The sequence below is a fragment of the Tasmannia lanceolata genome, unplaced genomic scaffold (assembly GCF_043159265.1).
Source record: "Tasmannia lanceolata isolate RefF3 unplaced genomic scaffold, GAP_Taslan_0.1 ptg000011l, whole genome shotgun sequence".
In the NCBI taxonomy this organism is placed as follows: Eukaryota; Viridiplantae; Streptophyta; class Magnoliopsida; order Canellales; family Winteraceae; genus Tasmannia; species Tasmannia lanceolata.
In genome coordinates, this window is record NW_027518688.1 from 10,641,747 (window position 1) to 10,647,000 (window position 5,254).

The 5,254-nt window shown below is 39.1% G+C and overlaps 1 long non-coding RNA gene across 1 annotated transcript; it reads right to left on the reverse strand.

Annotated features, from left to right (window-relative positions):
• Window positions 1-677: 677 nt before the first annotated feature.
• Window positions 678-4,999, reverse strand: LOC143886423 (uncharacterized). The gene is made up of 2 exons (XR_013253789.1): window positions 4,215-4,999; window positions 678-1,023 (listed from the first exon to the last, which is right to left on the reverse strand). It is a non-coding gene; the product is annotated as an uncharacterized LOC143886423 (long non-coding RNA).
• Window positions 5,000-5,254: the final 255 nt, after the last annotated feature.

Here is a 5,254-nt window from a genome sequence, read left to right on the forward strand (position 1 = left end):
GATGTTCAGATTGGGAATCGATCTAGGTTACTAGAGTCCCTCTGGTACTGATTATTTTTTTTTCTCTTTTGTTTTTTTTTTTTTTTTCGCGGAGTTTGACGGCATTTCCAGGTAAGAGATAATGGATCTTCTTCTTTCAAGATTCTAATACGTGCTTTTGACTTTCATAGAGCGAAACTTGTTCTTTGACATCCTCCATCTATGGATTCGTACTCTCGATATCTGATGATCACTTTTCATTGCTTGCTCTTGAACTTCTTATCTTGAATTTGTTGGCTTTATGTTATGAATTTGAGAACCAACGTCATTGATTGAAAATATGAAAGTTGTTTCCACTCTATGCCCCTTGTATAGCATATATCTTCTCACTTTCTTCATTTTCTTTGAGCTTTCCATCCATGTCTTGCCCCTGGTATCGGTTGTAGCTTTTCTAGACAATCTTCTTATTCTTGAAATAATTTTATCAATTCTTCACACTCTTCAGAGGGTAATGTATTTTCAATCGGCATTCACTGAATCAAAGTTTCAGTGCCAGCGTTTACCACTTCAATTTCATTTTTGAAAAGCTGGGATTGGCGCTCCTCCTCTTGTTCAAGTAATTGCTGTGACTCAAGTGGAGTTTCGTCAATTTTGTCCTCATTTGAGGAGGGAGTCTTATTTTAAGATCAGAAGCACACTTAAGAAACAAACACAAGTGAATTATTGGACACGACCTATCCTGAACATGCTCAGGATTCACAACTCTAAATAAAAAAGAGAGATGATTTGCCTGGACTAGGCATTGACCTTGAAATGTAAGACCGGACTCAACAATTGTACTGACCATGATGACTGATTCGCATAGGGGAATGCCCCTAGTTCAAGGATTATGATAGTGAACTCTGAAGGACTTAGCAAAATATTCTTGAAAAAGGTTGCCCTTAGAGTAAGAAAGGACTAAGGGTACAAGTAAGATTGGATCATCTGGACCAGGCATGATCAGATCATGAGATTGCATAATCGAAAGATTGTGAGATTCTGCTCCTGCCAGTTAGGGGATGGCATGAAGATACGATCGAATTGTATGACAGAAGAATGAAAGACGCACGATCAAGAGATTAGATGAGATAGCATAAGATTGCTTTCAACGGATAGATCATGAATGACTAATCCTATGAGATCTTTGAAAATGATGGGATTTATATCCTAACCCCAAAGGGAAAGTTTTTAATCTTCACACATTTTAACAGTGTTACCTGAAGGCATCAACCCTAATCCTAATCTAGCGGAGTGGAGAGAGGATCTCGACTCATGACTTTGTTCGTGTATCTAAGGACCGATCGTAGCCATTGGAAGATGGACCACGGCCTAATCTAGACACAAATGGGTAGGATATCCTAAACTAGGCTCACACACGTGATGCACATGTGTTCGTATACTACATGCATGTGTGGGTTAATCTAGGGGTAAGGCCAAGAGTTCCCTTAGCGCGAATCCCTGTTCGATATACTGTACCAGTGTCCGGCGTATCAGTACGTGAACAAGAGATCCGTTTACGTACCATAAAGGTACTAGGCTAAGGGTGGAATGCTTCTCTAGAACAGAGGCACCAGGTGATGAAATCACAGTCAACCATGCTAGATAACACTCCGGGTTCCTAAAATAGGATGTGTGTGCACGTGAGACGCATGGTTTAGATGCAAGTGATGTAAGTGTGTGCAATATGTTTGCGCAATCTATGATGCCTTCAGGTTTTGTTAAATTAAGTTTGAGTAAAATGTGATGAGAAAATAAAACAAGACAAACTAATCTAACAAGTATAGAGTTTTTATGAGCCATTTAAAATTAAATTCAAATGAATTATCTTTTGAAGTTTTAATGAAGTTAGGTGATCCCCAGCAGAGTCGCCAGACTGTGGTACCCTGATCCCGCGAGAGGGGTGTGGGGCGCGAGCCGCCTCGCACTCTCTCTTTTGGTCTCTCGTATCCACGCGATTGGCGTGTGCATTTTATTATTGATTTGAATTAATCTTTCCTGTGAACTTGGGATCACTAAGGCAATCCGAATTCCACACGAAAGAGACTGACAGAGTCGCCACCTAGATGTGGGATCTAGGACCCGTAATTAACCAGAAATCTAGACTCGCTACCTGGTTACGAGAATGGAAGGTATGGGGAGTTATCCACCACATGCACCATTCTTGCCCGATAATCGGTCTTCGATTCCAAAAGCTAACTCTTTTAAATTTATTTTAAATGGCTCATTCAACTCTATGTTAATGTGCGAACTAAGTGACATGCATCCTATGATCTAATTTCAATGTGAATCCTAAATGTGTATCTTGATTTATTAATTTGTCTGGATTCAATCTAAGTGAAAGTTCTCCTAAAATTCTAATTTCATGGAAAGTCCTAAGTGATTTGATTAAGCATTTACAAGAAAATTAATATACAAAACACCACAATTTGTTTGTGGTGCCGACTCGCGGGTGGTATGCCATCAGACATCCAAGCTGCCTACGTACCCAAGCCTCACTGGGATCAGAGTCGACGTAGTTCGGTGCACCTAAGCTAAGTTACATATGCCTAACTCAACTAAGACACCGACCTAGACGGGATTGACTGTTTCAACAGTTTTAGGAGAAGTTATTTAATTCAAGTTGAAGATTTTATTATCTTAGGATTTCATCTAAGATGCTATATGATTCTCATCTAAATGCAAATGGTCCCTTAGACTAATGCAGGTTTGCCTTACATCCTAGTTTACTAGGCTTGTCCTAGGGAAAGATTGGGTGACTAGTGTAACTAGACCTATGGCACGGTTGCTATACATAGCAAGCGTCCGTGATGAGGCCGGACTCCTGACTCTAGGACTCCCTAAAACCTAAGACTCCCTAAAACTTAGGACACGACACGACACGACACCAGTGTTCCTAAATTGGGCTCTAAGGGTTCCTAAAGGAATTTTGAATCCACCGGCTCTTGGGAATCTCGAATTCTTTTGGGTTTGTGGAAACTTTTAGAGTTTTCTTGAAGCTTTTATTATCTGAAGGTATTTAGTGTGTTTGGTAGCTTTTAAAGTTGTTTATTTAGAAGGTTTTAGTTTCATTTGAAATTTTTAGTGGTCTTTTGGTTAATGGCTTTTAACGGATTTTTATCAGTGGATTTTAAATGGGTGAATTTTAGTTTTGTTAATTTTAGGTTGGATGTACTTTAGATTAATGTCTTTCGATTTTGGTTTGGAAAATGACGTTAACACAACCAAGTTTTGACAATTGCACAAATTCGACAAACCATTGACCATTAAAAGATCTGACAAATGCAGCCCACTAAAACTGTCGTAACTCTTTAACCGCTTGGCCAAATTCAACGTACAAACATGCGTTGGAAAGATCTTTTATAGGGCTACAACTTTGTAGTTCTCCATTGTTTGTAAATCTGTGATTTAGAGGTTCGAATTTGTGTTGCAAACAAAAGGACAGCAACATTAAACTGGAAATGCCTAAAGGTGTGCCGCAACCATTTTGGACTTAACTTTTTAACCGCTCGCTGTCTGATCTAGCACGAATACTCGTTGGAAACGGCACGAAAATATCTACGACTTTGTAGTTAACCATTTCCCACGATTCTGTTGTTTAGAGGTCGAAAAATCTGTTTAAAGTCTAACAGCTAGCACTATGACGGGAATGATATTGGCACCCCCATGTTTTCTTTTGATAGTTCTTATTTTTTTAGTGATTAAAAGACGGTGAATATGAAAAATGGCTTGAATGGGCCTGAGATTAGATTCAAATGGGATGTTTGAAAAAGGGATTGTTTTTATCTACTTGGCAAGGTGGGGTATGGATATTGGGTTCTTGAGATTGAGTGGGGCTGTTGTTATCAAATTGGAGTGGGGGCTGTTGTTATCAATTGAAAGATGGAGGTTTTGTAAGCCAAATTAAATGGGTTTTGATAATTCATGTAAAATTCAAGTTTTCTTTCTTGTAAATGTTCAAAATTTTTAATGAATTGTTTTCCCAAAAGAAATCTAAATTCCCTAACAAGCCAATGATTTCAACATCCCATTGCAAATAGGTTCTAATGACCCTAACACATTAATTATATTTAGCATAAGTGAGAACATGACCAAGGCCAAACTAGTACAAAATTAAACATGACATCAACCAAAATATACGCAAAACAACACTCAATCCTACAAATATAGAAAAGAAAATAAAATTCCAAAAGACATACCTTTTTGTAGACGATATTCCATGCAAACTTATGGAGAAGAGGGATTTGGTCTAGAGAGAGGGCTTGAATTTTCTAAGAGAGGGGTTCTCTCCTCTTTTCTTTTTTTTCCTCTTTTCTTTGGTGAGATGAGAGGGTATTTATAGGAGAATGGGATAGGAGGTTAGGTGAGGTTAGGTGAGGTTAGGTAAGGTTAGGTGAGGTTAGGTGATGTTAGGTGAGGTTAGGTGAGGTTAGGTGAGGTTTGGATGGTTATGATGGGAGGAGAGGTTAGGTGAGGTTAGGTGAGGTTTGAATGGTTAGGATGAGAGGAGAGGTTAGGTGGTTTTGGATGGTTAGACCCAGGTCATGATCTGCCATTGATCTAACGATTTACGGAAATCGGGTCTCGGAATGGAATCAGGGTCCGGGCTATGAAGTGACCCTAGCTTATTTTGTCCCGATTGATGATCCGTAAAGTCAGATCAAGATATTAATGACCTAAAACATATAAATCAATGATAGAGGGGGTTCTCACATGGATTTAACACACTAATTTATTTGTTGATTAAAACAAAACAAAATGGGGTGTCTACAGATGCCCCTCTTTGGTAGAGATGACGTAGTCATTGAATACCAAAGTTAAAAATGACAGAACCATTTTGCGTAGTTTTAATCGACAAAGGACTCTCTAGACACAACGCACCTTAACATAATGCAAAACCTTAGATGAAACCCTAGAACTTGAATAATAATAAAAACTCGATGCGGCGCCGTTCACAAACGGGCAATTAGAGAATGAGATATCATTTTCGAATGGATTCTGAAGGGAAAGGACAAAGATCGCTCTCAAACAGTTTTTAGAAGGAGATGAGACGCCGCTCACAAGCGGGTTCAACGAGGATAAGAAGCATTCCCAAATGGACTTGGATAATGAGGCACCGTTCACAAACGGCCTCAAGGAGGATAGAAAACCATTCACAAATGGACTCGAGAAAAGAGGCACCGTTCACAAACGGGCTCAAGGAGAAGACAAGACCATTCACAAATGGACTCGAGAAATG